Raw genomic sequence first — 12,704 nt, forward strand, 5'->3', positions numbered from 1 at the left:
ACTCAGGGTCAACCCAACACAGTACTTTTAAAGGCCTTGCTTGGCAGTAGCCACCACTGTATTATCATCAGCCTGGAAATGTTTCCATGCGGCCGACCTGCAGCTGTCAGGGTAACTCATAAGTTGGAAAATAACTTTTGCACTCTCCAAAACAAAATTTTACTGCGTTCTTTATACCAAGGTAGCTAGGAAAACAACACAAAACAGAGAAAACAGCTTAATTAACAGTACCTAAAGAGGGGAAAAGGTAGGGTAAGTACACATCAACTGTGCTGCTATTCATCATGGAGCTGTTTTGAAGGAGAAAATATCTCCATGAGTGAGATAGTTTCACCTGATGTGCTTTTATTTTCCACGGATGCAATTTTCCACCTTCCAGGTTCAGGTACACAGTGAACAATTGCCCAGATAATTATTGTTTTTAATGAAGAGAATGATCAGGAAAAGGAAATATTTTTTCCCAGAAAGAAACTCCAGGGACATGCTACAGGCACTCTTACTTGGTACAAATTACCATCTCTCTCTTTTGAGCACTTAGGTCCAGGAAAGAAAAGCACAGATCTTTTCTTCAGAGTGACCAAAGGAAGAAAGACTCAAAGCAAAGCTGCTGGTGCAGCCAGTTCACCCTTTGAATACTGCTGTGAATGGTGCTACAGGCCAGCAGAGCAGTCTGGAAGCCCACTGAGCTTGGCTTGCCCTGACTGGCACTATTATCCCTAGCACCAAGGGGCTTTAAAACCAGTGACACTGGTGAGTTGCAACCTCATTGATTTCATGCTCAAGGAGCATTACTGAAAATCTGTCTGTATGACATTCTTACTCAGTAAAATTCAATTGGTTCAGTGCTACCTTACTTTCTGTAAAGAATTCTTTCGCTACCCCTTCTTACCTTCTTTTTTTAAGTTTAGCTTCAGTGCTAGTAGCAAGGGTTTGACAGCTGGTACACAAGCACTCCCCTCACAATGTAATAGGCACTTGACCCTTTCTGAAAAGATCATTAATCTGAATAAAATATGATTACATGAATTTATAAATCATATTTTCTTTTCAAAAGCAATACAAACAAGTGTTCCTTCTATGTGACAATCTAGGAATATAAAGTCAAAACTGTGTTTATCTGGACAAACAGAGTCCAGCAGATCTGGAGTCCACTATAAAACTTCAACTCAACCTCTGCACTCTAACCCTCCCACTGTGTTCATCCTCTGATCTTTTCTTGATGCTGGAAGTGCAGAGGTTCTTGCAAGTTAAGAGAGCCCATTTTAAACTCTGATTCTAAAAAATTATGTGCTTGGTCTTGCAAATGTCTTGCATAAAACCCATGAAGAGGTCCTCTGGCAGAACCTAGAGGTGAGCTTTTTCCTCCCCCTTCCCTGCTTTTCTGACTGAAAGTGCAAGCCACAAGGCTAAAGAATTTCAATCCTAACCTCCTTACAGCCAATGTGGTTTTAAATATATTATTTACAACAGCAATTTCAGCATGAGAAAAAATGTTTTCCTTTTCCTGTCTAGCAGTGTTTAAAGAGTGATTTTAGAGAAGACAGACATGGTTTTGAACTGCTTCCAGCTGAGAACTACAGCTAGCCATGACATTTTCTCTAGCCACTGACTAATTATATACATTTTTTAATGCTTTATGGGAGCTTCTACTGTTGCCACAATCTGGAAGGGAGCCTTTGTGCAGAGGCTGGCTGTTTACATGGGAATGCCACTACTTTATGCTCTTCTCGAGACAGGCAGCAGGATCAATGCTGACTTAATTCTTCCAAACAGGATTCTGCATGGCAAGAAGGAAGGTGCAGGACATGCTGCAGACTGAGGAGCAGAAGTGCAGGCACAGCAAATGTCAATACAGAAGGAGATGAAGCATCATCTCTGCTTTATCCAAGGAGAAAAGAAGTTGGAAGGATTCCTTTGGATCAGCCACAGGGACTTTATCCCAGACTTGGTAAATGAAGAATAATAATTCTGTGGTTTGTTTGCTTGTTTTATTGCTCTTGTTGAAGACTATTAAAAAAAAAAAATGCATTTCATGATTATGAGCTCTCACAGAAAGCCCCTGGGCCTTATGATTTGTTTATTTCTCTTTCCATTTTTTCCATTTTTTTAAAAAAAGAAAACAGCCTTGTAAAACAGTAAGACTTTGTAGGAGTCTTATATAAGTTGTAAAACTAAAAAGATTTTCAGCAGCAAGTACTGCTTCTCAGGACTGCACCTGCCATCTATTTAGAGAAACAAGTGGAGGTTCTGCAATTTACACAGGCTTTTTACTAGGCTTCACCAGCTTGTTTCCCAGCTGTACATATAGCCTTCATCCTTTGCTTTTTCTCAGGCAAAGTAAGTTTATCAGATTTTCAGCTTTTTGACTCTGCAGGTATGGCCTGTGCAGACTCTTTTTAGATTGTACTATATCAGATAAGGCTTAAAGGAGCAAGAGAGATCTATTGTGTCACACAAAATATATTCTCTCTGTGTTCACCTGGCTTTGCTTCACTGCAGATTTTGTCTCAGTAGCACAACCCTTCTACATATGCAGTTGACAAATTAGTGAGAACTCTATGCCTATCATGATGAAATTAAAAAGAAATATTGATGTCCAAATTTTCTGGAGACACAGAAAACAAAGCAAGTTAGCAAAACCTCAGAAACTGAAATTACTTGATTTTTTTTGTTTACATGCACCTGGAAAGCTCAAGGTTTCACAGGGAAATCACCTGCTCTGGCAAAAATTTCAAGTAGATTGCTTCTATTTTCATTGAAACTGGAGACGAGGCAAACTAGGACTTTGAAAAAGAAAATTATCCCGAATACTGGGGCTGAAGGGAGATTCCTTCAGTCTCCTTGTTCAGATACATTTTTTTTAATGTGTAAAAGACTGATGAGAGCAAAGGGCAGTCGTTCTTTTCTTTGGAATGCATGTATGATTTCAAATAAATAAAGATGCTTAACAAATGGAAAGATTAGTATTTCTGCACATTTTAAACGAGTCATGTGTGACAGTAGCCTAATTCTTTTTATACAATTCAAGTTCACACAAAGAATGCATTAAACATGAGAAATGCACGGATTTTTTACATATTCAAGACTTTTTAATGGAACATCAAAACCAGAAAATGTTCACAAGGATGAGGCCTTCTGGGAATATGCCATTATGTTTTTCATAAGAATAAATAATTCAATTTTTTGTCATCATAAGTTTTTCTTTCATGGTGCCCTATCTAACGTATTATTTTTGTCTAGATACAACAAGAATTTGAGTGTGTTGGACAGTTTTTGCTAGAAGAATTGGAGAAACTTGCCTCTTTAGGCTTAGACCACAAATTCCTTTATTCTTTTATTCCTTTATTGAGTGCATGCTCTTAAGAAATTTAATCCCAAATTATCTTACCAATCAAAAGCTATGGGAGCTATAATGACTTGTACTAAACCAATTTCTATTATATGTTCAAACTGTCATGACAAGTGGTAAATTTTTCTCTCTCTGTGTCACAGTAAGAGTAGTTATTTGACTATAACAATTTTACCTGTGATAATTACATGGACATTCCAAGAGGCAGCCTGAGACCCTCCTTTGGCTTCTTCTCAGGCTGGGCCTCCCATTATTGTCTTATCAATTCAACCAGTCCTTTAAACCAAGACTTCCAATGCTTCTGCTGTCTATACACCATAAAGAGCTTCACAGTAAAGTCATACCTGTGCTTCATTTTTATATTTTCCAGGAGGGGGTTGAAAAGACTGAGACAGCTGTAGGGCACAGATGTTGATGTTTGAAATGTTTTATCTCCCCCTTAGTGCCTCTAGGTAAGAAGTTGACTTTGTATGCTGTTTTCACTGTGAGTCTTGATGAGTATTTTGTTAATCTGGGGTCAACTTTCTTGCAGATGGCACTTTGTGACTGCTTAAAAAGTGCTTTACAGAATGAGTTTTGTGGTTAATATTGTTTAAGGTTTTCTATCTCTGAGTGGAATTTATGTTTAAAATAATTAAAATCTAGTGGTAAGGATGAAGAATTCTTGTTGTTAAATTTTCCTTGAAGTGGACATGGAAGAGCCTGTTTCTGTGATCTGGCTTCCTACATGATAGTGCTCTTCAGATTCATGAGTAAATTTACTCTCCCAATTGCACCAAGGGGCAGACATAAAAAGAGGTTCACCAGTTCTCTGTGCATATGTCCCATTATGTTCCTATACCTAATGGCACGTTGTATCTTGAGCTTTGTTAAATCTTTTAATTAAAACATTACAAAGCCTAAGAAAAATAAATGAAACTACTCATGAGAAAATTAAATCGAGAAGCTAAGCTCATTTATAATTATTGTATTTCAATTAGGCTTTACTAGGGCTGGGTGAAGAAAGAGATAAAAAGAAACTACTTTGATGTCTGAGTTTCATAAATATTTCTAGTGTCCTGTTTGTGAAGTCCACAATACTAATGATAACAGTTTACCACATGCAAGCTTTTTCATGCCAATTACTACACTTAACAATTCACTCATAATATTACATCAAAACATGTCAAGGCTCAGCCCCTAGGTTTGTAAAGCAGGTTTTCTTCATTGCTCTTAGGGGAAGTATAACTACTCACACCTCTGATTCACAAATTCAATAGACTTTTTTAGACTGTCAGAAATCCTGATTCATTCCGTTTATGAAATTTTTCAAGGTGATTCTTAGATCAGGTCCAAATCTCTTAGCTGGAGTAGAGCATATTTGTTAGAGAGAAAAAGTGTACATTATTTCTCACTAATATTCATCAAACTTTAGCTTCCAGTTTTTCCATCTTATCATCTTCTGCCTCTAAATTAAGGAGTCATAAATTAAAATAAATCTTCTAGTGATGTAGATACTTACTGTAAGTAACATCTTTACACTTCTTACCACCATAAAATGTTTTATTTCCCAGAGCTTTAAAGCATAAAAGTTCAAAAACTTCAGAAGTCAGCCTTAATCTTTCACATTTTTGATAAGTTAATGAAATAAAATGTATTAAATCTGGAAGACCTAATAGTGCTAGTCAGCTCATTACACACTATCTTGTTTCCAAAAGTTACTCCAAGCTTTCCTAAATTACATTAATTTTTAAATAATTATCAACAAATTACCATACAAAGGATGTAGTGCCATTCATTTTGAAAGTACATTTCTTTTTCCAGTCAAAGTTTATAGCTGTAAAGATCAAATAACTTCCAAAAATTGTTGATTTTCCTCCTGAATTTCTTAACTCTTCTAAAGCAGCGCTTGTTACAAGTGTGATTCTTTCTTGAAGCATATGAAAACGCTCATTAATTTTCATAGGGATGACTCTAGATGAACTAAGTTAATGATGCACATATGTACTTACAAATTAGAAGGCTGACAGATAGTCCTGTGTTGGGGTCCCTCCCCTGCCGTGTAGCCCTGGGAGAGGGGCCCTGAGGGCACAGACACGGGGCTTCCCTGTCCCTGCTCAGCCTCGTTCCCATTGGTTGGTTTGTGTTCCCTGCGCGGGCAGAAGGACCCTTGGTCCCGTGACTGGAACAGTTCCTCGGCAGAGCCCCGGCCATGCGGCTGGAGAAATAAACATCTCTGAAACAGCTATCAAGAATCTGTCTGTCCATATATATTTCCTTTCCACGGGACTCCTGGTTTGATATATGCGTGTTGCAGGATCCCCACTGCAACAAATGGTGGAGATTTGTGAGCAGAACGATCCCCGATCCCTAAGCGACTGATTTGTGTGAGTAAACCCTGGAAACTTTGGATTCCTCTTCTTGGTTTTGCTTTGCTATTCCATATCTAAACTATGGAGGAACCGTGGGAAGACTCTTGGCTCTCAGAGCCGCATATGGACATTTATCTTAAACTTAAAATGATTCTTGAACAACGATTTGTAAATTTTAGCTTGATTCAAGCTCAAAAAGAACTGAAACACTTCCTGGCATGGTTGTTTAAGAACTTTTTCTATGTTTCTTGGGATTTAATTCTTACCAAGGGCTTTTGGAAAACCGTTTGGACACAGTTAATATTGGAGTCAAAATATATGCCGATGGAAGAATATTTTCGTGAATATTATTTAGTTACTGAGACTGTTGAGCAATGTCAGCTGTGTCCTGGCGAAGGGAAGCGTGGCGCAGGGACTGTGTGGCCCAGGCCACGTGCACCGAGCGCTCTGCGAGCAGCAGCGAGGCAGTTCCCGCGCGCGGGCGGAGCCACGCGAGCCGCAGTGTCGGCGGCGGAGCGAGGCGCGGCGGGACCCGGCGGTGCCTGCCCGGTCCTGCGCAGCGCGTGGTGGAGCGAGCCCTGGGAACGCCCGACTGAGAGGGGCGGCGCGCGGGCGGCGGCGGGCGGCCATGGCGGTGGAACGGAGCCGCGCCCAGCCGAGACGCGCGCTGGAGCGGGGCGCGGGGGAGTCATCGCTCGGGGGCCCGGCCGAGACGTGGGTGCAGTGCCCGGCAGCGGCAGAGAAGCTGCGACCAGAGGAGGCGACGCACGGAGAACTGAGCGGCGCGGCCCGGCCCGGCCCGCGCAGCCCCGAACGCGACCCCGGGAAGAGCGCGCAGGCACCAGCAGCCCCGAGAATTCCAACACGGGAGCGACCGAAAGAGAGAGCAAAGACGCAGCGAGACAGAAAACAGCAGCCACTCGGAAAAAGGAAAAGATCATAGCAACTAAGACCTTAGGGATAGTAAAATGGTATAATGTTAAGCAAAATTATGGTTTTATAACAAGGTGTGACAACCAGCAAGACATATTCGTGCATAGAACTGCTATTAAAAAGAATAACCCTGAAAAATGCATCCCAAGCTTGGGAGATGGAGAGGTGGTGGAATTTAATATTGTACTAGGGAGAAAAGGGTTACAAGCATCGCAGGTCACTGGGCCTGATGGTGTTCCTGTAAAAGGCAGTATATATGCAAAAAACCGTAGTCATGTTAGACAGTATCTCCATTGTAAGCCCCCCCTACAGTTTCCCTTTCCTAATCCCACCTTTCCCTTTTACCCTATGTCCTGTTACCCCCAGTGTACTCCCAATCCGTTTTTTCATCCATGGTTTCCCTCACAAAACCATGCTTTTGCCAATTGTTTCCCCAAAAATCCCTTTCCAATGCCGAGTGGGGGATGAAAAGGGGGAGGGAAGAAGTTAAACCCTCTCCTGCCTCAGTTTCCCCACAAAGCATGCTCAGAGAGTTCTGTCTCCCTTCTGTCAGCCCTAAGATGTTCCACAGAATCTGTTTGGACATTTAAAGACTCAGGAGGGTGGCTTGTTTTGTTTTGAAACTGTTCTTGTTATGTTTATCCAGTTGTTTTCATTCTCCTTTTATTAAAATAAAACGGGTGAGGTGTTGGGGTCCCTCCCCCGCCGTGTAGCCCTGGGAGAGGGACCCTGAGGGCACAGACACGGGGCTTCCCTGCCCCTGCTCAGCCTCGTTCCCATTGGTTGGTTTGTGTTCCCTGCGCGGGCAGAAGGACCCTTGGTCCCGTGACTGGAACAGTTCCTCGGCAGAGCCCCGGCCATGCGGCTGGAGAAATAAACATCTCTGAAACAGCTATCAAGAATCTGTCTGTCCATATATATTTCCTTTCCACGGGACTCCTGGTTTGATATATGCGTGTTGCAGTATCCCCACTGCAACAGTCCTGCATATTTTTCATCATACCATTATGATCATTAAAAACACTCCCTTCCTTTGTTTAAAAAATATCTTTAATTTTATCATCAAGCCACTGATTTCTTTCCCCAGTGAAGGAAGGACACTGAGTGATTCACTCAAGTTGTTTGGGTGAATTAGTTCTAATGGATTTCTGTATACTTTTTTTGTTAGCTCCTGTCACCACCAGGAAATGAGCTCATCACTTAATCTGGATCCCCAAAAGCAATTTTTGGGCATGCTTAATGTAGATAAGTGATTAGAAAATTCATCTGATCACAGTAATCTGGGGAAAAAACCAACAGCATAAAAGTATCTTTTAAAGCTTAGGTCATGGTTAAATTTTGACTTCAGAAAGCCACACTACCAGACCTAAAGTAAAGTGTGAATTTATCATTTACACGCTTCTTCCTATTGCTCTCCATTCCACAGAAACAGAGTGGAATCTCAACAGAATTTTTTTTAGAAGAAATTTTTAGACAGATTAACACTTGCTAAAAATACTCCTTGACTGCTTGCCAGTGGTTTCGTGGCCTTGATGGCAGCCATGACACCATCATAGTCTGCTTTGCCCTCCGGCTGAACAAAATAATTGGTTATATTCAGATATGCTCTCTATGTCACAGTGAGTCAAGCATTCACACCAAGTCAACATCACTCAAGGTCTCTTGTCTCCCAGTGTGTTTTGATGTGTTAAAGATAAAACACAGCTCTGTAAGACTACAGAAAAGATAAGAGCCTTTCAGTGAAATGACTGAAAGCTGTAATTGTTGTTGACATATTGTAAATACCACATATTTTGTTGAGGTGACTTCCTCATACTACTTGCATGGATAATGTTACACAACTGTAAAGCAGAAGGGTTGTTGTGGGTTTGGTTTTTTGTTTTGTTTCGTTTTTGTTTTTGTTTTTGTTATGAGTGCCTTTGCAGCAATCCAAACTAGAATCACAAAGTAGAATTATCAGGTTGGAAGAGACGTCCAGGGGTCTCCAGTTCAACAATTTTTTCAAAGCAGGGTCAGCTATGAAATCAGACCAGGTTGCCCAAGGTTTTATTTAGTCTCCTAAACCTCCAAGGAGAGAGACTGCACATTCTCTCAGGGTAACCTCTAGGCAACCTCTTCCAGTGCTTGAATGTCCTGTAGATGAAAATATTTTGCCTTAAGTCAGAAGTCCCCTGTTTTAACTTATGATCATTGTCATTTGTTCTCCCACCATGCAAGTCAGTAAAAACCTGGCTCTCACTTCTTAATGACCTCATTTTCGGCCTGTTCCCTGAGTCTTTTCACACAGGTCAAGTGTTGCAGAGCCTTAGGCATCTTAGTGACCTCTGCTGAATTTTCTCCAGTTTATCAATAAGTTTCTTATGTAAAGAAGGCAGATGGAGTCTAATAGGTGCTATGCTAAAAGGAAATAATAATTTTACTGGATTCACCAGCTACTGAATCAAAAATAGCTCTCGGTGAGTGGACCAGCATTGACTTGGAGAATTTGTGATCACAACTATGCTGGTGGAATGCTTTCATAGCATAAAGCTGGTGTGATCAATGCTACCTGAATATGTGATACAAATGATCATAAGCTATAGTATGATTGTACTGTATGACTCATTGCTAGGAGAAGTTCTTGCTGTTGGGAATAGCTTTTCAGTCCAAAATAAGGACACCAGCAATGTTTAGGGAACCAATTACCTGTGAACCTGCCCCTTCACCCAGCTTCTGGTGGAACTCAGGGCCTTGGGACACAGAAGTGTTCTGGGTACTCTTTGAGGACTGTGTTTGGGTAGTTTAGGAATGATTGTCTTTAGCTGACTGTTAACACAGTAATTTTCCAGAGACATTTTAAGTCCCTCTATTTAACTTTGCATTGAAACAACTGATGGCTTCTCAGCAGAGAAGAAATTCCTTAAACTTGCCAAAATTTTTCAGCATTGGCCATCAGACTGCTCACTCCAGTTCAGTGTATGAATTGTAATACCTTCTTCATTGAAAATTAAAATCACCACATCCAGAGGGGAAAAAGGGTGTGAGATCCAGAAAGCTGGATCTGGTGAGTTTTTTCATGCATTCCCAGAAACTATGACAAAATTTCTCACTCATCATATTTATCTTTCCAATACTCACTTTATATTAGCACTCAATATATTTTTTTATCTATTTTGTAATCTGGCATGGGAATCAGTGGCACAAGTAATATTATCAATATTACATGATGATAGAAAACTGAGAAAAGAATCTTGGTTGTTCAATATTGAATGCATTCATTGATGACTAAAAAATATATTATGTGAGAATATTAACTAGAGTGCCCACTCTTTAGTCTCATAAAGAACATTGTTCGCTTTAACATGTATTTTTTTCAAGTTGCATGAACTCTAACTATAACCAATGCTGTATCATAATTAACTTCTTCGAAGTGTATGGTATATTAAAGAATTTCAAACTGTAGCATTGTTCTACAGGATTAAATTTACTTTTTTTCCCCACATGATTTATTACTTATTTCTTCAGTAAGTGGGACGAACACTGATCCCTCAAGTATTTAAATACCATTGAAGCCACTGCCTCAGCACACAATAGTTTCTGTTACAGACACACTTATTACAAAAGAATGGGTGAGGAAAGATGGGCTCGGACCACTTGCAGCTGAGGGCACTGCTGTCCACTGGAGAAAAGAGATACGCAGAAGTGTTGGTTTAACATCCCAGCCAACAAGCTAGGCCCAGTTTAAATTCCCCCTCCCCCAGCTCGCCTTCCTTGTGTGTGTGTCTCTCTCTCCCTTTGTTAGATTCACACACTCTGCTTTTCCAATTGCTTTAGCCCGAAGCAGTTGACATTTACCCCAGCTAGATAATCGAGGAATAACATTTGCGTTACAGTTTAACATGACCTCTGCCTCTACAGCTCTTTTTAGATTACCTTCCCCCCAAAAAAATGGTTGCTGACACCATAGCGAGGCAGGAGGTGGGAAAAAAAGAAAAGAGAAGCTTATTATTGCAGTGGCACAGTCAATGTCATGAGAAGCTGCTCTGCCCTTTTCAGTTGTGGGTGAGCAACTATTAAGGAAAAGGTATTAAAAGGAGGAACAACTGTGATGCGAGGGACACACAGGTTAAGCTCAAAGCAAAGGTTAATGGATTGACTGTTACCTGTGTATGAGGCTTAATGTTGGTCTATACACAAGAGAATTGCTTCGAGGTAGTATTTTTTTCATGAAACTAAATTAAAGGGCTAATTTATTCCAGCATAAAAGAGTGAGATGCTGCTGTTGTTGTTGTTTTAATACACAAGGACACATATTTGATTCAAAATGTTTGCTGTTTATTTCCAGTACAGGATGCTTTTTCCAGTGCAGTGTGGTTGTGAAAAGAAGAGCAAAAAAATGGCATTTTTGGATGAAGACACTAATTTAAATTTAAATTTAAATGGAAGAATTATTGTTGTTAAAGGAAACTAGATAAAGTAATAGTTTAATAGTTATATTTCAAATACAAAAGGTTTGTCTTAAGAAGACTGTATCTCAATCAGAAACAAAAAAGAGTGATATTTTCTAAAGAGCAGAAGAAGAGAAAAACAATTCAATATTTTCTTCAGATCTCTGTTTTTCAAATTTAAGACCTCTTTCTATATTATTTATAAAATAGATGTTAGACATCAGTGGCTATGAATTCTAAGAGGAGTTTCAAGTGCAGAGATCAGCATGTAACTAGTCTATAAAGAGTTAACATAAAGTGGGAAAGGAGTTCCTTGCTTGTAAATTACTCAGTCAAGTTAATTTCTATAGAGTAAAAGCAGATTATCTCTACTAATTTCAGGATAAAACCAAAACAGGCTGACATATTCAAAATTTTGGTTTGTTTTTTTTTCAGTTATGCCATCATGATCATGAAAAATAATTGGTGTATGTAATGTTTACATTACTGCTACCAACATAGACAAATTATTATGATATAGAATTTATCATATTGCCTTCTCCCTGTGAGTGAATTTCAATAAAATCTTCTTGTCCATAGAAGAAGCAGTGACAGAAGACAAATGCATTTTTAATAAAAGGAAACCTACTAAAATCAGGTTTAGGCCATCTGTAGATTTTGAACTTTGTAGAGGTTGTTTCATCATGATAAATTTCTTTATCTAGACTTTTTCTTAAACAACACCTTCCACTCGATTAAATCATGTTTTCAGGGAAAAGCTGAGCACATAACATCAGCATGAGTGCTAGAAGCAGACACAAGAGGCAAATCAGCCAAATATTCAAAAACTGTCACTAAAATTTACATCCTTACCCTGCTTGTTTGTAATTTTGGGAGGGACAATCACCAAAAGAAATACTTAACAGAATTCCAAATCAAGAGTAATTAGCAATATGTTAATTTAATGGAATATCAGCTTTCAAAAAACCTGACACTTTAGAAATGGCTTATTAATGCCTTCCTTAAAATATTACCTGTTATCCTCCTTCCTTGCCAGTGTTGAATCATCTCCCAACATTCATTTTTGGGTACTTTATCCAATTTTATTTTAAATTTCTCAGATGACTTCCAGCATTTTTCATTGCAGACTACTCCTAAGCTTAATGTATCCTACTGTCCAGAACTTATTTCCCAATACTCATTCTTTTACCCTGTCTATTGTTTCAAACAATTTTTCAGCACAAAACCAGAGTTACATCTTCACACACTCACACCAGCTGCAGCTGGTAAGATTGTGTTATGAGCAATTGCTAGCACCAGAAGACTCTAATCCTTATTTATACCAAACATGAGTCTTAATTATCACTTCTTCACACTAATTTTTATTATGTATATATGTTTTTATTTCTTAAATATTTGGTTATTAAGGACAGAAAGTTACCATATATTCTCAGCTAGTACTCACAATGAAATTAATGACTGTGCTCTTTATTTTTTAATTTAAGTCAGTGGCATTTGGCCCAGACATAGTTTATTAGATGAGACACAAATAATGCAATATTTATGTGTAGCTATTTCCCTACTGTAAGAGGATAATGTGGTATAGTTCATAAAAAATGAATCACTCAATGTTCAATTTGTTACTGTATTTTAGGAAGATTTTTA

The sequence above is a fragment of the Corvus hawaiiensis genome, chromosome 30 (assembly GCF_020740725.1).
Source record: "Corvus hawaiiensis isolate bCorHaw1 chromosome 30, bCorHaw1.pri.cur, whole genome shotgun sequence".
Classification (NCBI taxonomy): Eukaryota; Metazoa; Chordata; class Aves; order Passeriformes; family Corvidae; genus Corvus; species Corvus hawaiiensis.